At 42.2% G+C, this 23,098-nt stretch overlaps 1 protein-coding gene across 5 annotated transcripts in view; it reads right to left on the bottom strand.

The window, feature by feature from the left end:
- LOC126184543 (cAMP-regulated phosphoprotein 21) overlaps positions 1 to 23,098 on the bottom strand; it is a 1,287,166-nt gene that overhangs the window by 1,151,599 nt on the left and 112,469 nt on the right. The gene's annotated exons all lie outside the window — the stretch shown is intronic.

Here is a 23,098-nt window from a genome sequence, read left to right as displayed (position 1 = left end):
CAAATGGCTCTAAGCACTATGGGACTTAACTTCTGAGGTCATCAGTCCCCTAGTACTTAGAACTACTTAAACCTAACTAACCTAAGGACATCACACACATCCATGCCCGAGGCAGGATTCGAACCTGCGACCGTAGTGGTCGCGCGGTTCCAGGCTGTAGCGCCTAGAACCGCTCGGCCACTAAGGCCGGCAACACCCAGTCATCACGAGGCAGAGAAAATCCCTGACCCCGCCGGGAATCGAACCCGGGACCCCGTGCGCGGGAAGCGAGAACGCTACCGCAAGGCCATGAGCTGCAGACTATGAAACTAAATAAGTCATGATTATGATTGAGTGCGAAACTCTGTGAAATTGTCTGCGTCTGTCTGTATACCGACAGTTTGTACCAGATAAAAATTATATATTGTTTTCAGTGTGCCAAAAGTAAGTAATTAATACTGAAAATTTATTTGGTTGTGATCTGTGTTGTTGATAAATGTGAAATATGAAACCAAGTCATATGCAGTACGACTGTACTGCCATTTAAATGCGGTGTGTTCCTGTTTCCCTCTTTTCCCCTTCTTCACACTCAGACAGCGCAGCGTGGCGGTGGGGGAAATGTTAAGCGAGACTGAGTACTGCGGCACTCGGTCCCGGGCATAGTCCGCGAGCCGAAATCTTGGCCATCCCTGGTGTAGTCATATTATCTGCTTCGTATTCTCACATCAAATTTGTTTGCGCCTGCAGCTAGGCAACCCAATGAACAGATTTCCAATGCAGGCTGTTTTCGTTTCGCCTTCCCAGAACTTCAACTAACTGTACGCATGTACTCTTTCACCAATACACAGTGAGGTGACAGAAGTCATGGGATACCCCCCTAATACGGTGTTGGACGTCTTTTGCCCAGTGTAGTGCAGCAACTCGACTTGGTGTGGACTCGATAAATCGTTGGAAGTTCCCTACATAAATATGAACCATGCTGCTTCATTTGCCGTTCGTAACTGCGGAAGTGTTGCCAGTGCAAGAGTTTGTGTACGAACTGACATCTCGATTATATCCCATAAATGTTCGATGGAATTCATGTCGGGCAATTTGCGTGGCCAAATCATTCGCTTTAATTGTCCATCACGTTCCTCAAACCAGTCTGAAATAATTGTGAACCAGAGACATGGCGCATTGTCATTTATAAAAATTCCATCGTTGTTTGGGAACATGAAGCCCACGAATGGCTCTAAATGGTTTCCAGGTAGCCGAATATAACCATTTCCAGTCAGTGCTCAGTCCAATCCATGTAAACACAGCCCATGCCATTATGGAGCTACCAGCAGCTTTCACAGTTCCTTGTTGATAGCCTGGTGCCGCGCGCTATTAGCCGAGCGGTCTAAGGCGGTACAGTCATCGACTGTGCGGCTGGTCCCGGCGGAGGTTCGAGCCCTCCCTCGGGCATGGGTGTATGTGTCTGTCTTTAGGATAACTTAGGTTAAGTAGTGTGTAAGCTTAGGGCCTGATGACCTTAGTAGTTCCATAAGATTTCACACACATTTGAACATTTGATAGCCTGGTTCCATGGCTTAGTGGGCCCTGCGCCGTATTCGAACCGTACCATCAGCTATTTCCAACTGAAATCGTGACTCATCTGACCATCCCACCGTTTTACAGTCGTCTAGGATCCAGCCGATATGGTCTCGAGCCCAGGAGAGGCGCTGCAGACGATTTCATGCTGTTAACTAAGGCACTCCCTTAAATCGTCTGCTCCCATAACGCACTGACGCCAAATTTCACCGCACTGTCCTAACGGATATGTTAGTCGTACGTCCCACATTGATTTCTGTTGTTATTTCACGCAGTGTTGCTTCTCTGTTAGCACTAACAACTCTACGCAAACGCCGCTGCTCTCGGTCGTTAAGTGAAGGCCGTCGGCCGTAGTTTTTCCTTGGTGAGAGCTAATGCCTGAATTTGGTATTGTCGGCAAACTCTTGTCATTGTGAATCTCGGAATATTGAATTCCCTAACGATTTCCGAAATGGAACGTCCCATTAGTATAGCTCCAACTAGTTAGTGTGTCAATTCCCGTCGTAAGGCCGTGCACCGCCTTTACATACCTTGTGTATGCGATACTACCGCCATCTGTATATGTGAATATCGCTATCCCATGACTTTTGTTACCTAAGTGGAGTATTTGGCGGTTGCCACATCACTAATGGTTGCCATACTGAGCATCTGTAATACGAGTTGAAAACTTGAAGAGATGCTCTATCCAATAATGTGTGTCTGTTTTCTGTCTTGTAGTTTTTACAGTTATCTTGTGAAACTCCGAAGGTACTAATGAATAACGCTGTTTATGGTTCTTCAGAGGTTCCAGGGACATTTGCAAGGTTGTGTGTCTCAAGTTGCATTCTTATGAGAAGCCGACTTTTAAAAAATGGTTCAAATGGCTCTGAGCACTATGGGACTTAACATCTGTGGTCATCAGTCCCCTAGAACTTAGAACTACTTAAACCTAACCTAACCTAACCTAACTAACACATCCATCCCCGAGGCAGGATTCGAACCTGCGCCCGTAGCAGTCGCGCGGTTCCGGACTGCGCGCCTAGAACCGCTAGACCACCGCGGCCGGCCCCGACTTTTAAAGGGAGACTGTGTTGCTGTACCTAACCTAACACCCAAGCGGAGAAATGAGAAGTAGTCCAGTGCTTTCAGATCCACGAGGTTCCTGAAGCTGGAACAAAAAGTAAATTGGACAGCGAGTATCGTAGTCACTGCGATTACTTAAGATTATTTGAAAACTGTCATTATTGTTGTTTCCTTCAAATATTTTAGTAATAGTGACAGATCTCTTTCATATCTTTTTCCTCTTTTCTATTCTTTTTGTCCATTTCCTCTCTCCATTTCTTTCTATTAGCTCTTTTTCGTTATTGTTGTTACTACCACCACTACTGTTGTTAGTTTTATTATTATTACTGTTATCACAGTGTTTTCTTTTGTAGTATTAGCCGAAGAGTAGTTTTAAGCATTATTTAATAATATCCAAATTAAGTGTGAGAAACGTCTTAACAGAAACAAGTGCCAGTCAACTCACACTACCAGAACAGACGTCTGCAAGCAGGAAAGGAGGTCACAGCAATATAATGGTAAGTTCAAGTAATAAATATAAAATTCTATCTATGGTGTACGGTCTCTGTCAATAAATGTTATTTAAAAACCTACGATGAATATTAGTTACGTATGTTAGGAATACTAATAAATATAAATAAATATATTCAAAAAATATCCTCACAGCATCGTTGTGAGGTCACAGCAGCGGAAAGCCTACCCACGCACAGCGACTAAATGTAGCCTCTCCGTCAAAACCAAGGCATAAAATATTTTCCTCAGGGGCGTAAGAGTGATGCAGTGTATGCGCTCTACTGCTAGGCATACGCTTTCTCTTGGCTACATTAGTGCGAGAAGAGATGATGATGATGATGATGATGATGATACCCATTAGGTAGTTCCATCACTGTAACTCCAGCACTCTCCTCCCGGTTTCGCACCATCCTCTTCGTAGCTGCCCATAACGCATTTATTTTTATGTTGTGAGTTAGCTGGTCTCTTCTTCTACGTCTGGCCTCCTTTCCAGTCACAGTTCCTTCTAGCGTACCCTTTATTACATAGTCTCTTCTCACCTAGTGTCCCATCCAATTTCTTATCTTCTTCTTAATTGTTTCCACTACTTGTTTTGTTTGGTTCACCCTTTGTAACACAATCTCATTCCTTGTTTCATCTGTCCATTTCACACTTGTCCTCATTCTTCGGGGATCACATTTCAAAAGCTGTTAAGCACTCTGTTTGACTCACCATACACATTTCGGCAACATTCAGGACAACACTTCATATAAAAAATTTCACTAATGTTTTCGTCAAATGCTTGTATAACAGACCACAAAAATACTCCTCCTTCTGTTCAAATGGTTCAAATGGTTCTGAGCACTATGGGACTCAACATCTGAGGTCATAAGTCCCCTAGAACTTAGAACTACTTAAACCTAACTAACCTAAGGACAGGACACACATCCATGCCCGAGGCAGGATTCGAACCTGCGACCGTAGCGGTCGCGCTGTTCCAGACTGAAGCGCCTAGAACCGCTCGGCCACACCGGCCGGCCCTCCTTCTGTAACACATATCTTTTGTAACTGGTATCGTTTTTATTTCCTGTCTTTATTTCTCTTCATTTCAAATGTCATGTTACTGGTAATTTTGCATACCAGACCCCAGAACATGTTCCACTAATTCATTCAAAATTTACGCTCTTACCTACCCCGACTGCCTTGTAAAAATCATTGTCTTAGCCTAATTCCCATTTACCTTCGTTCCATATTACTCACAGCTAGCGCAAGGGAGACTATTTTACCTTTTGTATTAGCAGTGTAATGTAGCACACGTACATACAGCCCATCTTCTCTCTCATCAATTTCCATTTTACCAATAAACAACATAAACTTAAAGCTCGCAGTACCATAACAGTAATTCAAGTAATTTAAATCCATTGCTGAAACTGTTTTTCAACAACTGCGGCCGGCCATTGTGGCCGAACGGTTCTAGGCGCTTCAGTCTGTAACCGCGCGACCGCTACGGTCGCAGGTTCGAATCCTGCCTCGGGCATGGATGTGTGTGTCGTCCTTAGGTTAGTTAGATTTAAGTAGTTCTAAGTTCTAGGGGACTGATGACCTCAGATGTTAAGTCCTATAGTGCTCAGAGCCATTTGATCCATTTGAACAACTGCGTGTTTGCAGTTTCCGCGACTTGCACGAACTCTTTGCACTCAAAACTAACACTGAAGTGACACTAAAAGTAACATTCATTCATTAAATATTAATACTAATTCATTCTCACTGGTTGTACATATGATGAAAAAGCAAATCGTTTGAGTGACTTCGCTAATGGGGTATATAATTTTTTCGCTGACTAGATAATTACCAAAGTCCGCCGAACAACACATTAGTAAAGTCATATTGCATTCAGACGGCTGAATCAGCTTATGCCTGCTTATATTTGACATTAGTAAGGTTACTTCCTGAACATAAATGGACCTGACATCAGCCGACAGAAGAATTGTGAATTTTTGGTATGCTCCTAAGGGACCAAACTTACACACTACATAATCTGACTTAAACAAACTTACGCTAAGGACAACACACACACCCATGCCCGAGAGAGGACTCGAAACTCCGACGGTGGCAGCCGCGCGAGCCATGGCAAGGCGCCTCAGACCGCGAGGCTACCATGCACGGCACAGCCGACGTTTTGGTATACACTGGTGTGAAGGTGTTAAGGACGAAACTATGTTTCACATGATGTGTCATTACCGAGTAACATAGCTCGATGAAACGTGGAACCTACAAAAAAAGAACTGCTACAATACAGTACAGGATTTAACTGAAAGAAATGCGCAATGAGTTGAACGGAAATGAAAATTATATTCCAAGACAGTAATTAGACTGTACTCATCGCGAGTCATGACGACTCCCTGGACATTGCGAATGGCAGGATATGGCTTTTAATAGGGGGTGTGATCACAAAGGACAGCAATGCACGCTCCGAAACACGCTCCCATGCTGACCACAAAGATAGCAAGGAGTTCTTGTGGTAGGACGTTTCATTCCTCCACCAGCGTGCTTGCGACTAATGAATGTTTGGTGGGGCATGTGGACGTGCCGTAATACTACACCGCAACGCATCCCACGCATCCCACATGTGCCTGATGGAATTTAAGTCCGTGGAACTGGCAGACCACAGTCCTTTCGCCGAATATCGTGTCATTCCAACGCTCGACCGCATCGACAGCGCAGGTGGAGGAATTCGTGGAATGAGAGAATATTCGGCTGATGGACTGGCCTGTTCGTTTATCGGATTGAAATCCCGTTTAGAAAGAGTGGTATTTGTTTTAGAGACGTATTGCGGCACGTCAACATGTGCAAACGACTATTCAGCAGTTTCCAATCGTGCTGGTGGAGGAATGCAACGCCTTCCCACAATAACTCTACTACCGACGTTATGGCCAGTTCCCGGGTTCGATTCCCGGCGGGGTCAGGGATTTTCTCTGCCTCGTGATGGCTGGGTGTTGTGTGCTGTCCTTAGGTTAGTTAGGTTTAAGTAGTTCTAAGTTCTAGGGGACTGATGACCATAGATGTTAAGTCCCATAGTGCTCAGAGCCATTTTTTTCGTTATGGCCAGCATGTGAGCACAGCGCAGAGAAATGCATTGCCGTTCGTCGTGATCACATACTCTGTTAATCCCTTAATGCCGACAGTCGCGAATTCGCATTGTGCCAAAGCGGTGCTAATAAACGGAAGGTTGATTGTTTTCTAGTCCCAGTGACGGTAGTGCAGATTCTACGAGAAAGCTACCAATGGCTCTGACATATTCTTCCGTCTCATGAGCGACTTGGCGTTGAAGCCTTTATTTGCGACATACACACGAGAAGTTATCGTCATTGCTCGTACCATTAGAGCTAGATACGAGCTAGATATAGAGGTAAGTTATGTTCTGAAAATTATTTGCTTGTTCCATAGTATATGACGTGACGCAGATCACATCATAAACTTGCTGCATGCGCAAAGTGTGTAAAATACGCTTCACTAGTTTTTTATTTATTTACATGTCAAGTTTCGTAGGAGAAAATTGAGGATCAAATCTCTAAGGTCATGGAGCATGTCGGTACATAAAATTACAACAGAAAAGTAATAACAGATAAAAATAAGATGTTTATGAACCCGAAAAAAGTAAAAAAAAATGGCTGGTTTTGAGCACTATGGGACTTAACTTCTGAGGTCATCATCCCCGAGAGCTTAGAACTACTTAAACCTAACTAACCTAAGGACGACATACACATCCATGCCCGAGGCAGGATTCGAACCTGCGACCGTAGCGGTCGCACGGTTCGAGACTCTAGCGCCTAGAACCGCTCGGCCACAGCGGCCGGCCGAAAAAAGTCAGTTCATAAGTTTAAGTAAACGCAGTCAACAATACAACAAGATTCAGCTTAATTTTTCAAGGAACTCCTCGACAGAATAGGAGTGATCCTCAATTTTCTCCTACGAAACTTGACATGTAAATAAATAAAAAACTAGTGAAGCGTATTTTACACACTTTGCGCATGCAGCAAGTTTATGATCTGAAAGCGCGTGGATTGCAGCTGAGATTTTTGAATTCGAGCGGTACCTGATTGAAAATCGATGCAGCAGTATACTGCACTCCGTTCTGCACAAGAGTTAAGGAAGTTCTATCCAAATGCAGGTTTGATTGCTGCCGAGTATTGACTGAGTGAAAGCTACTTATTCTTGGGAGTAAGCTCATACTGTTAACAAGAAATGACAGCAAGGAATATTGAGAGGCCACTTTCAAAATACCCAGACTCGTGAACTGGCTTTGAAAAGAGGTTCGCGGACTTACACCACTTATTGCCCGAACCACCCGTTTCTGAGTCGAAAATATCCTTTTAGAATGGGAAGAGTTACCCCAAAAGACAATACCATACGACATAAGCGAATGAAAGTAAGCAAAGTAGACTCATTTTTGTGTCGAACGAACACTCCCTTCATATACCGCTCGTATAGTAAAAACTGCAGCATCAAGTCTTTGAACAAGAACCTGAACATGGGCTTTCCACAACAGTTTACTATCTATCTGAACACCTAGAAATTTAAACTGATTAGTTTCACTAATCATATGCCCATTCTGTGAAATTAAAATGTCAGGTTTTGTTGAATTTTGTGCTAGAAACTGTAAAAAAACTGAGTCTTACTGTGATTAAGCGTTAGTTTATTTTCTACAAGCCATGAACTTAGGTCATGAACTGCACTATTTCAAACCGGGCCAATGCTCCACACAACAACCTTTACTAGCAAGCTAGTGTCATTAGCAAACAGAAATATTTTAGAGTTACCCGTATTAATAGAGGGTATATCATCTATATAAATAATGAACAGGAGTGGCCCCAACACTGATCCCTGCCCCCCCCCCCCCCCCCCAACTTGACCGTACCCCACATCACAGCCATTCTCAACATTGTGAATAATGACCTTTTGCCGTTTTTGCTAAAGTAAGAGGTGAACCAATTGTGAGCTACTCCTGTATTCCACCATGGTCCAACTTCTGAAGCAATATTTTGTGATCAACACGATCAAACGCCTTAGTTAAATCAAAAAATATGCCTAGCGTTCGAAACCTTTTGTTTAACTCATCCAGTACTTCACAGAGAAGAGATAATATAGCATTTTCAGTTGTTAAACGACTTCAAAAGCCGAACTGTACATTTGATAGCAAATAGTGTGATATAAAATGATCAATTATCCTTACATACACAGCCTTTTCAGTAACTTTAGCATTAACTAATTGCATAGAAATTGGTCTAATATTGTCTCCATTATCCTTTTCTCCCTTTTTATAAAGCGGCTTTACTACTGACAGGGGGAAGGCCTCAGACACGGCCAACCGATTCGGCTCAAATTTGGCAGGTCGCTTGTATACAACCTAATACGAAGGAATCTGAGAGATTTTGGGTCAACACCCCCGCGTTTTTGATAAAATCACCCCTAAAGGTTATGACGAGCAATCGACTCAAAATTGGGGGATGGATACATAATTGTAAATAGAGCAATTGTCTTCATCAGGTATGGGGTCGGTAAACGCATACTTTTCCAGAAATCGAGGTAATAAACTTTTACAACTGCCACTTCTGTACCCACATGGTAAACGCTTTTCGTCGACAGTACCGATAGAGCAACGGCCAAGGTAACTGGCTGGGAATCGGAGAACCCGGGTTCGAATCTCGAAGAAACTTTATTTCCGGACTTCAGAATTGCAGTGTGCTTCTGGAAACCCAGCGGGAATTGCACAGCCGCACGGATGCAATAACTATTCACATTCATAACCATCTTTCAGCACCGATTTTTCAGGCGATGATATCGTATGCGTGGTGCGCATCAAAATTAATTCTCGAAAAAGACATATTTTAAAATGTAAACCAAGTTTGTTTTCCGCCGACTCTTCGGAAGGAACAATGTAACTGTCGAAAGATTGCATTCATTAGATGTTCTTGGTGGCGTGAGTATATTTGTTTCGAATGTTTACATGACAAGTATCATCCATCTAGTTGTTCGAAGAAAAGTGAGGGCACGTAACAGTGACTGGAAGAACCATTGTAAAGTGACCTGGAGTAACATTTTAGTTGTTTACTATCCCAAGAGGTTTGAGAAATTTATTTGCCTACCTTATTATTATCATTCCTTATTGATTTACTTATCTTATTAACCCTCCTATCCCTATCATTTGAGATAAGGAAAAATACAAACGAAAAGAATAACATCCGCTAGGGTTCTCCGATTCCCAGCGAGATACCTTAACCGTTGCGCTGTCGGCTAAAAGCGTTTACCATGTGGGTACAGATTCTGCAGTTGTAAAAGTTTCTTTCCTAGATTTCTGGAAAAGTATGAGTTTGTGGACCCTATTCCTGACGATGAAACTTGCTCTATTTACAATTATCTGTCGATCCCTCCAATTTTGAGTCGATTGCTCGTCATAACCTTTAGGGGTGATTTTCTCAAAAATGCGGGGGTGTTGACCCAAAATATCTTAGATTAGTTCGTTTTAGGTTTTAAACAAGCGACCTGCCAAATCTGAGCCGAATCGGTTGGCCGTGTCTCAGGCCTTCCCCTTGTGAGTACTTTATTCGTTCAGGAAACTGACCATTTCTATAGGAAAAATTACAAATATGGCTAAATACAGGGCTAACATGTGTAGCAAAGTACTTTAACATTCTGCTAGGCACTCCATCATATCCATCAGAGTCCTCAGTTTTCAGTGATTTAATTACTGACTCGATCTCCCCCTTGTCTGTATCACAGAGGAGTATTTCAGACATCAGTCTCGGAAAGGTATTTGCCAAGAAAGTTATATGATTCCCTGTAGAAACTAAATTTTTATTTAATTCACCAGCAATGCACAGAAAATTGATGTTAAATACAGTAACAGAAATATTTTTACTACGAACTGACTTTGTATCGTTGACCTTGTGCTGCTGACCAGACACTTCCCTCACAACTGACCACATGGTTTTAATTTTATCCTGTGAATTAGCTATTATATTTGCGTACCACATACTCTTTGTCTTCCTAATAACATTTTTAAGCACCTTACAGTACTGCTTGTAATGGGCTACTGTAGCTTGATTGTGACTATTTCTAACATTTTAATATAGTTCCCGCTTTGTTCTACAGGATATCCTTATCCCACTGGTCAGCCACCCAGGATGCCAATTACCGCTAGTACCCCGTTTAGAATGTTCTGATGGAAAGCAACTCTCAAAGGCCATGCGAAATGTGCTAAGAAAGGCATTATATCTACAATCTATGTTATCGGCACTATAAACATCCTGCCACTCATGTTCCTTGACAAGGTTTAAAAGACTCTCTATTGCTGTTGGATTGACTTTCCTACATAGTTTGCAATTATATATGACTTTTGTTTGAGTACAAAAGCCTTTTAGTGTTAAAATTTGTGCATCATGGTCTTACTAACAGAATGCGCATCTAGTAATGAAGAATTAATAAAAATATTGTCTATGGCAGTGCTACTGTTTCCCTGCACCCTAGTTGGAAAAAACACAATCTGCGTGAGATCATATGAATTTAGGAGATCTACCAACATCCTTCTTCTTGCAGCATCATACACAAATTTTTGTTGAAGTCACCACAAATAACTAATTTCTGGTACTTGATACAAAGTGAATCAAGAACCCTCTATAGCTTGAGCAGAAATGCTCTGAAGTCAGAGTTAGGGGACCTATAAACAACAACAATTAGAAGTTTAGTTTCACTAAACTCAACTGCCCCTGCACTACATTCAAATACACTCCTGGAAATTGAAATAAGAACACCGTGAATTCATTGTCCCAGGAAGGGGAAACTTTATTGACACATTCCTGGGGTCAGATACATCACATGATCACAGTGACAGAACCACAGGCACATAGACACAGACAACAGAGCATGCACAATGTCGGCACTAGTACAGTGTATATCCACCTTTCGCAGCAATGCAGGCTGCTACTCTCCCATGGAGACGATCGTAGAGATGCTGGATGTAGTCCTGTGGAACGGCTTGCCATGCCATTTCCACCTGGCGCCTCAGTTGGACCAGCGTTCGTGCTGGACGTGCAGACCGCGTGAGACGACGCTTCATCCAGTCCCAAACATGCTCAATGGGGGACAGATCCGGAGATCTTGCTGGCCAGGGTAGTTGACTTACACCTTCTAGAGCACGTTGGGTGGCACGGGATACATGCGGACGTGCATTGTCCTGTTGGAACAGCAAGTTTCCTTGCCGGTCTAGGAATGGTAGAACGATAGGTTCGATGACGGTTTGGATGTACCGTGCGCTATTTAGTGTCCCCTCGACGATCACCAGTGGTGTACGGCCAGTGTAGGAGATCGCTCCCCACACCATGCTGCCGGGTGTTGGCCCTGTGTGCCTCGGTCGTATGCAGTCCTGATTGTGGCGCTCACCTGCACGGCGCCAAACACGCATACGACCATCATTGGCACCAAGGCAGAAGCGACTCTCATCGCTGAAGACGACACGTCTCCATTCGTCCCTCCATTCACGCCTGTCGCGACACCACTGGAGGCGGGCTGCACGATGTTGGGGCGTGAGCGGAAGACGGCCTAACGGTGTGCGGGACCGTAGCCCAGCTTCATGGAGACGGTTGCGAATGGTCCTCGCCGATACCCCAGGAGCAACAGTGTCCCTAATTTGCTGGGAAGTGGCGCTGCGGTCCCCTACGGCACTGTGTAGGATCCTACGGTCTTGGCGTGCATCCGTGCGTCGCTGCGGTCCGGTCCCAGGTCGACGGGCACGTGCACCTTCCGCCGACCACTGGCGACAACATCGATGTACTGTGGAGACCTCACGCCCCACGTGTTGAGCAATTCGGCGGTACGTCCACCCGGCCTCCCGCATGCCCACTATACGCCCTCGCTCAAAGTCCGTCAACTGCACATACGGTTCACGTCCACGCTGTCACGGCATGCTAGCAGTGTTAAAGACTGCGATGGAGCTCCGTATGCCACGGCAAACTGGCTGACACTGACGGCGGCGGTGCACAAATGCTGCGCAGCTAGCGCCATTCGACGGCCAACACCGCGGTTCCTGGTGTGTCCGCTGTGCCGTGCGTGTGATCATTGCTTGTACAGCCCTCTCGCAGTGTCCGGAGCAAGTATGGTGGGTCTGACACACCGGTGTCAATGTGTTTTTTTTCCATTTCCAGGAGTGTATCTATTCAGTGCAATGCCGTGATACGTCTATGGACTCGAATGGAATACTGTTTTTTTACATACATAGCCACTCCCCCACCCCACAAGGAACTCCTTGAAAAACAGCCAGCTAGTCTGTATCATGGTAAAGGAAGCCTCTGAATTGTCAAATTATTTAAGTGGTGCTCCAATATACCAATAATTTCAGAGTCAACATCTATTAGCAGTTCACTAACTTCATCTCTAATATTCTGATGAAATATGCTAATTCCTTCTCTACTTGGAAACATGACATGCTCTGAAGGTGAGCCCTTAGTTAGAGGGACTTCCTTTAAGGAGCCATACCTATCAGCTGACTTCAGTCTAAAAAAGGTGCAACTCTAACACCAACTAGTACAGGAATTTTTCCATGTGTGATCCCACCACCACCCACTACACTGTCACCTATAAGCTTTGCCAGCCTCCCCTTACCATACCCATTGAGGTGCAGGCCATGCCTAGTGAAACCTGATCTACTGATAGAACCTACTGGCACCACTGAAATGTGAACCATGCCCTCTGCCTTCAGCGCCCTCTCCTGCCCCATGTTGACAGCCGCATTAAGATAAGGCCGATCATTACGCTGAACCAGTTGCACGAAGTGCATATTAGTGCCACCAGTTTGAGTAGTTATCTTTACCAGGTGACTACCTACATCATATGCCCCGTCCCTATCAAGACTGTTCCCTGCTCCACCCACTATCACTACCTGATCCTCCTTCGTAAAATTTCTACATAACTCCCCTATGTTGTCAGTCACCTGAGCCAACCCTGCACTAGGCTTCACAATGCTGGTTACCTGGTACTCACTCCCCAACACTTCCTGCAACTGCTGGCCCACACTGCTACCGCGCGAACTACGTAGCAGCAGAACCTTCTTCTTTTGTTAAACTTTGCAACTGACCTAAGCCTCCTAAGTGCTGAGGACTGCTGCATGTTTCCTACATCTACAGCTACTAGAGGCTCCTCTCCACTCAGCTCTGTCAGTTGGTCAAATCTATTGCATATACGCAAAGTATAACTGTCTGAATACCTCCTCCTCTTAGCTGCCTTCTTGCCAACTGCCAGTTCCCATTCCCCACCATCCTTCACCCTCCGCAACCTACCTAGTTCCCCCTTTGCGCGTTGTAACTGCACCTGAAGGGCACAGATCTTACGCTCCTGCTCCTCTATCAACTTATTTCTACTACAGATTCTGTATTCCCAGGAGAGGATCTCGCTAGAATGCCCACTGGCTTCCCCACTGCATTCCCCCCAATGAAAATATTTGAACAAATCCCACTACTCAGAAACCTACGACGGAGCCCACACTTCTCATTCATGGTGAAATTTTACAGTTACTGAGAAAAACTATACATCTACGTTACCTGAGATCAGTTACACCAGGAGAACTATTTACAAACTAACAATAGTGGTCTCGAAATTCTCTGTCTACTAAGAAAGCAACTACTTGAATTAATACTACTACGCCACAGCTAATACCAATACCAACTTCACAAAATTATTAACTAAAACAAAAAATTCAAGCGGCCAATGGAACACTCAACGAAGTTAAAACACTGTCATATTTCACTAGAAACAATAAGAAACGTCAGCTGAAAACTAAAGCACGAAGTTCACTAAAGGACTTCAACGCACAGGAAACTCTAAAAGAACACAGCGTGCGAACGTTTCCAAATGTTTATTAAATCGTTATTTCGCCACAAACAGCACGAAACACCGCTGAAAATTATTACATTTAATAATTGTACAACAGGGCACAAATAACTTCGTCAGTACTTAGCTTTATAACAGCAAAACTTTTGTATACTTTCGTGGGCGCATACAAGAGATGAAATCCAGTGAAGTGAAAGCAAATATTTCCGCTGATTTTTATCAGCAGAATACTTCATTGACCAATATTGTTCATTATTCACGTGTACAGGGTGAGTCAGGAGGAAAGGTACATGCTTTGAGAGGTGTAGTGTTAGTGGTTCTAAACAAAAAATTTCATGTGGATATATGCCGTATTCTGAATGGTTCAAATGGCTCTGAGCACTATGGAACTTAACATCTGAGGTCATCAGTCCCCCAGAACTTAGAACTACTTAAACCTAACTAACCTAAGGACATCACACACACCCATGCCAGAGGCAGGATTCGAACCTGCGACCGTAGCGGTCGAACGGATCCACACTGAAGCTCTTAAAACCGCTCGGTCACACCAGCGGGCTATTCCGAATAGTTTCCCAGATAGAGCACATTTACTGTAAGTTGTTATTTATTTTCTGTATTATTCAAACGTCGTTATGGTTTACAACGTACCACAGTAGTGTAGAGGAAGCTGAGACTAACAATTTGACACAGGACATTTGCACTCTATCAAGTCAGGAAACTACCTCAAATTGGGTTACGGTAACTACCTAAGCTCCAGCGCACGCGGTCGCTCGAGGTTTTCGGTATACTCACGATCTCTTCGCGCAAACTATAAGTCCTATAAAAAAACTAATATGAGATTTTTGTAGGAAATTTAGTATTGTTTAATTTTGTACTTCGGCACATTTTCGCTGGAGTGTGAGGGTTTCGAGTTATTCAAGAAAAAATGGTTCAAATGGCTCTGAGCACTATGGGACTTAACGCCTGAGGCCATCAGTTCCTTAGGACTTGAACTACTTAAACTTAACTAACCCAAGGACATCACACACATCCATGCCCGAGACAGGATTCGAACATGTGACCATAGCGGTCGCGCGGTCCCTGACTGAAGCGCCCAGAACCGCTCGGTTACATTGGCTGGCATTCAAGAAAAACGTACAACAGTTTTATTAAATGTGTTCTATCTCGGAAACCATTCGGAATGGGGTATACGTCCACACGAAGTGTTTTTGTTGGCAGTCACTAATACTATCACTTTTCAAAGCATGTACCTTTCCTTTTATTAAAGGTTACCAATAATTTGTATAAACATCCGACCTCAACACTGTTTTGACAGATTGCATTTCACTTGTAATGCGACGTGGAAATTCTAATGAAATTGAAGCTTTTATTTTATTAGCGACAGACCGCCTAGGTTTTATCCTCCACGAAATGCAAATGGAGATTTAAAAGCTCGTGTGCCATCCGCAGAGAGGGACTTCGACAGTTTCAAAATTCCTCGCAAGAGACAAAGAGAATAAGTAAACACAATTCAAATCCAGAATAGCACAGCCACCATGAAAGCAGATGAAAGACATGACAACTAAAAAGCGAGATAGACCTTCAGACAGTATGGGAGCAGGACTAAATCAGGGTCCAACAAAACGAGTTCCAGATAAATCTATAAGAACTGATATAGTAGATCGTTGGCTTCAGGTTACAGACACAAGGCATAATGTAAAAGACCGAGGTATAGAAGATAGACGGTAGTCATGCACACTAACTGTAATGTTCATCTGTGTCTAAAAAGCTGTTTCTGAGAATTTCACGAATAAGGGCATATTGTGGAGGTATTATACATAATTATTTAAAACGTATTTAACTACGTATTTTTCATTTCTAATCACGTAAACACTATCAATGTATTGACAAAATGTTAAATGACAGTCTTATTCTATTTTGGTTTTAACCTTACGCACTCTATAAAACATCGTTACTGCTTAAAGAACATGATTTTTGAGTTCTTCTTTCAAGTAGAAATTTATTCTCGTATTAATTGGTTAAGAATCATGACCCGCCGTTTGTGATGTCTAGGGGACCATCATGAATCGCGGTGACTTCAGTGTTATTATTGTATTTGAATAAAAGTGAGTCTTTGTTCGTCTCATTGCAGTTATCTTCTGTACCATACTGTAGCAGTTCCTTCTAAGTATGGTGCAACTTTCATCGAGCTATGTTACTTGGCAGTGACACATCACGCGGAAGTTCCTTTCTTTCTAAGGTTTTGCGCACCAGCGTACAATCCCATTCCTTGATCCATTTCGACTACTGATGTGATGGCAGAGTCACTGTAATAATTTTGATCGAAATCTAACTCATCTCTTTGTATTTGGTGACTACTGACTTACTGCATAAGTTATTGCTTATATCGATCAGCAGAAGGTAACTACTTAGTGTTACCCGTGTGATGCAGTGGCACGTCACTAATGTAATCTAGCAAAATAAGTGTTCCTTCGCTTAAAGCTATACAGCACAAAAATATTTAGTGTTAGAACTGCAACTTAACATATGCCGATAGGGAATATTAGACAGTGCTACAAGTAATGCAGTTAGCCGCGTAAACCAGAGCACGCTTGTAATTAGTGCAGAGCTGGCTGTACAGCTGTAGCAGTGTCTACCGGCTGGCGCTGCGTGGGCGGCATAGCGTTTATTGAGTGGGCTGGCCCGGCTCAGCGTGCTGACAATGTTTCATTAACGGCATTGTCCGGTATCGACTCTGTCGGACGGTTCCGCCCTCCGTCTTCTCCGGGCAGTCCTCCATCCTCGTCCCTCGTCACGCCACGCAGTATGGGATTAAAGTTAAACTGAATTTAACAACCAACACGCTATCATACAAGATACGGGTAGTGGGTGTTAGAGCTGCACCTTTTTTAGATTGAAGTCAGCTGATAGGTATTCCTGCTTAAGGGAAGTCTCTCTAACAAAGGAACCACTTTTGACAAAGCTTAGGTATCCGAGTAATGAGGGAATTAGTATATTTCATCAAAATATACAAGTTATTAGAGATAAAGTTAGTGAACTGCTTATAGATGTTGACTCTGAAATTATTGGCATATCTGAACACTTCTTAAATAAGGAGATAATTCAGAGGCTTCCTTTACCAGGATACAGGTTGGCTGGCAGCTTTTCGAGGAGCTCTTTGCGGTGTGGGGGAGTAGCCATGTATGTGAAAAACGGCATCCCATTTGAGTCAATTGATGTTTCAAAGTACTGCACTGAAAAGGTGTTTGAATGTTGTGCAGGTGTGGTTAAATTTAACGGAGCTAAACTTCTAACTGTTGTTATTTATAGATCGCCAGACTCCGATTTCACAACATTTTTGCTAAAGCTAGAGGAGGTTCTTGGTTCACTTTATAGGAAATACAAAAAGTTAGTTATATGTGGTGACTTCAATATTAATTGTATAAGTGATTGTGCAAGGAAGAGGATGCTGGTAGACCTCCTTAATTCATATAATCTTATGCAAACCGTATTCTTTCCAACGAGAGTGCAAGGGAACAGTAGAACAACCATAGACAACATTTTTGTTCATTCCTCATTACTAGAAGGGCATTCTTTTAGCAAAAAGGTGAATGGCCTTTCAGATCATGATGCACAAATTTTAACTCTAAAAGATTTTTGTGGTGCAACACATGTTAAATATAGTTATCAACTGTTTAGGAAAGCTGATCCAGTTGCTGTAGAGACCTTTTGTAAACCTTATCAAGGAACAAGAGTGGCAAGATGTTTATAGCGCTGATACAGTAGACGATAAATATAATGCTTTTCTCAAGACTTTTCTCGTGCTCTTTGGAAGTTGCTTTTCGTTAGAACGTTCAAAACAGAGTACTAGCACAAACAGGCAGCCTGGGTGGCTGACTAGAGTGATAGGAATATCTTGTAGAACAAAGTGGCAATTATATCAAAACATTAGAAACAGTCAAAATCTAAATGCAGCAGCCCATTACAAACAGTATTGTAAGGTGCTTAAAAATGTTATTAGGAAGGCAAAAAGTATGTGCTATGCAGATAGAATAGCTAAGTCTCAGGTTAAAATTAAAACCATATGGTCAGTCGTAAAGGAAGTGGCTGGTCTGCAGAGACAGGTCGAGGATATAGAATCAGTGCGTAGTGGGAATGTCCGTGTTACTGATAAGTCGCATATATGTACAGTATTTAATAATCACTTTCTGAATATAGCAGGTGAACTAAATAGAAACCTAGTCCCAACAGGGAATCCTATAGCGCTCTTAGAAAAAAGTGTTCTGAGACTGTTACCTGAAATGCTCCTCCATGATACTGACAAGAGGGAGATTGAGTTACTAATTAAATCACTAAAGACCAAGAACTCTCATGGATATGACGGGGTATCTAGCAGAACACTGAAATATTGTTCTATGTATGTTAGCCCAGTAATTAGCCATATCTGTAACTTTTCCTTTAGGAGTGGTCGGTTTCCTGACCGATTAAAGTACTCGGTAGTGAAGCCACTTTATAAAAAGGGAGACATTGATAATGTTGACAATTTTAGACCTATTATTGCCATCGGTGTTTGCTAAAGTTATCGAGAAAGTTGTATATACAAGGTTACTGGAGCATTTAAATTCACATAATTTGCTGTCGAATGTTCAGTTTGGTTTTAGAAATGGTTTAACAACTGAAAATGCTATATTCTCTTTTCTCTGTGAGGTTTTGGACGGATTAAATAAAAGGTCGCGAACGCTACGTGTTTTCTTTGATTTAACGAAGGCTTTTGACTGTGCTGACCACAAAATATTACTGCAGAAGTTGGACCATTATGGAGTAAGGTGAGTAGCTTACAATTGGTTCGCCTCTTACTTTAAGAACAGAAAGCAGAAGATAATTCTCCGCAATATTGAGAGTGGTAGTGATGTTCAGTACCAATGGGGCACTGTTAAGTGGGGCGTTCCCCAAGGGTCGGTTCTGGGGCCACTGCTGTTTCTTATTTATATAAATAATATGCCTTCTAGTATTACAGGTGATTCAAAAATATTTCTGTTTGCTGATGACACCAGCTTGATAGTGAAGGATCTTGTGTGTAATATTGAAACAGTATCAAATAATGTAGTTCATGAAATAAGTTCGTGGTTTGTGGAAAATAATTTGATGCTAAATCACAGTAAGACTCAGTTTTTACAGTTTCTAACTCACAATTCAACAAGAACCGATATTTTGATCAGACAGAATGGGCATATTATAAGCGAGACGGAACAGTTCAAGTTCCTAGGCGTTCGGATAGATAGTAAGCTGTTGTGGAAACCCCACGTCCGGCATCAAGTTCAGAAACTAAATGCTGCTTTATTTACCGTGAGAACAGTATCTGAAATAAGTGACACTTCAACACGAAAAGTAGTCTACTTCGCATATTTTCATACGCTTATGTCGTATGGTATTATTTTTTGGGGTAATTCTTCTGATTCAAAAAGGGTATTTTTGGTTCAAAAATGGGCTGTTCGAGCTATATGTGGTGTAAGTTCGAGAACCTCTTGTCGACCCCTATTCAGTAGTCTGGGAATTCTGACATTGCCCTCACAGTATATATTTTCTTTAATGTCGTTTGTTGTTAGCAATACTAGCCTATTCCCAAGAGTTAGCAGCTTTCACTCAGTTAATACTATGCAGAAATCCAATCTGCATGTGGAATGCACTTCCTTGACTCTTGTGCAGAAAGGAGTGCCGTATTCTGCTGCATCCATTTTCAATAAGCTACCACAAGAACTCAAAAATCTTAGCGGTAGCCCAAACTCTTTTAAGTCTAAACTGAAGAGTTTCCTCATGGCTCACTCCTTCTATCCTGTCGAGGAGCTCCTGGAAGAGCTAAAAATTAAGCAAATTCTAGTGTTACATTGTTGACTTTCTTTATTTAAACTTACGACTTGTCACCTGAATATGTTTTTTTATATTTCATTTTATCTGTTTCTAATATCGTGTTATAATTTCATGTATTGACTCGTTCCATGACCATGGAGAATTCTCCTTAATTTGGTCCCACGGAACAAGAAATAAATAAATAAATAAAAACGGGAATTACTCCTTCCGTCGTAAATATCAGTATTGGAAAATTAAGGTTACTCTGCATATCTTACTGAGAACAAATTGTTTCTTACCCATGTTATGACTTCTTATCGAAAATTATTTATCTCACATTACTATTTCTTTGGTCATCTACATTTCCGTATCAGATACAATTTTTTACTAATTCACGTTGATTGTGGTAAAAGAGGCTTACATTTTGAAAAGAAAAATCTAATAACTAAACGTCTCAAAAGCGATCATGTCACTAACGTAATTCCGAACGACACATATTAGAAGTAGTTAGTTAGTTAGTTAGTTACATGTTCCATGGATCATTTTGCACAATAGACGGTAATGATATGGAACGAGTCATTCTATACTCACATCGCAAATCAATTTGTACATACAGTTACATTCTGAACATTTCTAAGTTTTTTAAACTTTTATTTACTTATTTATTTTATTTACGTATTTATTATTTTACAAAAAAGTATAGAATTGTGAGTTAGTAATGCCTACCCACCACCTTTTACTCATCACAGTAATAGACATTTTTCTACAGAATGGAAGGAGTTTTCAAGGAAAAACTTGCTCAGTTTATTATGAAATTTTTCCTTGCCGTCTATCACACATTTTATATCACTGGGTAAGTGATCAAAATTTTTTGTTGCAGCATTGTGCACCCCTTTTTATGCTAAAGACAACCTTAATGTGGAGTAATGTATGTCATTTTTCCTTCTGGTGTTGTAATTATGTACCTCATTGTTCCTTTTGAAATGCAGTAGATTATTTATAACAAACTTCATGAGCAAATAAATATAGCCTACTGTGAAGCAGTAGCCAGAATACCCAACTCCCTAAACAGATGTCTACAAGATGATCGTGGGTGAGCACATATTACTGTTACAGCATGTTAGATTTGTGATGGTTCTAAGCGCAAACGTGACTGAACTAAGTTGTTTTAGGAGATACAAAATGTATTTTTCCAATATAAATTCTTATTAATATGCATTCCTAATAATTTTTAAGCTTCCACACTATATATTATTTCCTCTCCATGTGTTGCATTTATCATTTTACACTTATCGTTGGTGTAGCACCTCTAGATGTACAGAACTGAATATACTGAGTCTTTTTAACATTGAGAGTGAGACCATTCGCAGAAAACAAGTCAATGATACTTTTAAGAACATTGTTTATCATTTCTTCTGCTCCTATATCCATGCTAGGACTGATTACAATACTAGTGTCATCTGCAAAAATAACAAATTTTGCCTGTTGTATATTAGACGGAAGGTCGTTTACATACATGAGGAACAGCAGTGAACCTAAGATTGAACCTTGGGGAACCCCATATGTGATTTCTCCCCAGTCGTAATTATGTTCCTGGATTATATTGCTTGAATTATTAGAAAACTGTGGCGATCAGCATGTTCAACATCATACTAACGACTTCACGAATATAGAAATAATATATGTTTAATCCATAGTCGCAGCTTTTTACTTCGACTACTGCCTTTAAATTACACACGAAAACATATAGTATTGTTCTGAAGTATAGTGCCTTCAATGAGATGGCCTTACGCCACCTTACTGGGAGGGCCCGTATGCTCGCATGGTACCACTCTACTGGTCGACGTCGACGTCGACATAAATTGCTGCATCAATAACCTCCCAATCATCCACGTATTGCTCCCCACGGAGTGTATCCTTCATTGGGTCAGACAGATGGAAGTCAGAAGGTTCGAGATCCGGGCTGTCGGGTGGATGCACAAGAACAGTCCAATGAAGTTTTGTGAGCTCCTCTAAGTGGCGCAGATTTGTGAGAGGCCTTGCGTTCTCGTGGAGAAGTTCGTTTCCATTTTTGTGGCGACGAACACGCTGAAGCCGTTTCTTCAGTTTCTTAAGGGTAGCACAGTACACTTCCGAGTTGCACCATGAGGGAGGGCATCAAAGAGAACAGCCTCTTCAGAGTCCCTGGAGACCGTCACCATGGCTTTACCAGCTCAAGGCGCGGCTTTGAACTTTTTCTTCTGAAGAGAAATGGTGACGCCACTCCATGGAATGCCGTTTTGTTTCCAGATCGAAGTGATGAACCCACGTTTCATCGCCTGTGACGCTGTTCGACAAAAAAATTGTCACAATCAGCCTCGTAACGCTCAAGCAATTCGTTTTCTCTTTATGGTCTTGTGTTAGACGGCGACGAACTCAGCGGGCATACATGTTGGAGTACTCCGTCGATGAACTCGAATGAGAGTGTCCGCTGGCTGGCACGCGGTAGATAGAACGGATTTGCACTTTCTTGTTGCCATGACGACAGACGACTCGCCCAACTACTCACTTTTGTTCACTGCCACGTCTCCTTAGACATTCTGCAAGCGCCTCTGAAAATCTGCGATGCTTTAGTTTTCCGCCAAAATGACAGCTCTCTACCTGGAACGCACATTCGTTAAACATGTCATTTTGAAGGCTACGTATAGCTCCGCCACCGACTGGAACTTCATAAAACTATAGGGGCAGATGCGGGAGTATGCCACGAATCCCAGAACAATTTCCGAATTTTTCAAGTGAAATTGGTCGAGAAAATAAAGTGTTTCATTACTTATTCAACGCCCCTGTAGATGGCCGAAGAGCCTGCGTTCAGCGCATAGAAACTGTACGTTTCTAATAAAAAAACAAGTGGCAAGATGAATACAAGGCAATGCCAGGTTTGCCAGCTAATATTTGAAAATACTATATAAAGAAAGAGGCTGCAATGACACTAGTCAGGAACTGGTTACTCTTAAGTGTAATACTGGCCTTCGAACGATGTTGCACACGGTTAATGAGGTTTGATGGACACGAACATCAAGTGTCTTCAGAAAAAATCCTGCATCTGTTATATTTAGTGTCGGAAGGATGGTAAGGTCACCAGTACGCCGACCGAAATTGTTTAATTTGTATACATTGACTTTACTTTACGTTTATGGTCTCAAATTTTTTGTCATCAGACTACCGGTTTTGGTCTATAATGCCGGCCGTAGAGCGGTTCTAGGCGCTACAGTCTGGAACCGCGCGACCGGTGCGGTCGCAGGTTCGAATCCTGCCTCGGGCATGAATC

Source organism: Schistocerca cancellata, chromosome 4 (assembly GCF_023864275.1).
Source record: "Schistocerca cancellata isolate TAMUIC-IGC-003103 chromosome 4, iqSchCanc2.1, whole genome shotgun sequence".
NCBI lineage: Eukaryota > Metazoa > Arthropoda > Insecta > Orthoptera > Acrididae > Schistocerca > Schistocerca cancellata.
Note: the sequence above shows the minus strand (reverse complement) of the source record. Positions and strands in the feature narration are given on the sequence as shown.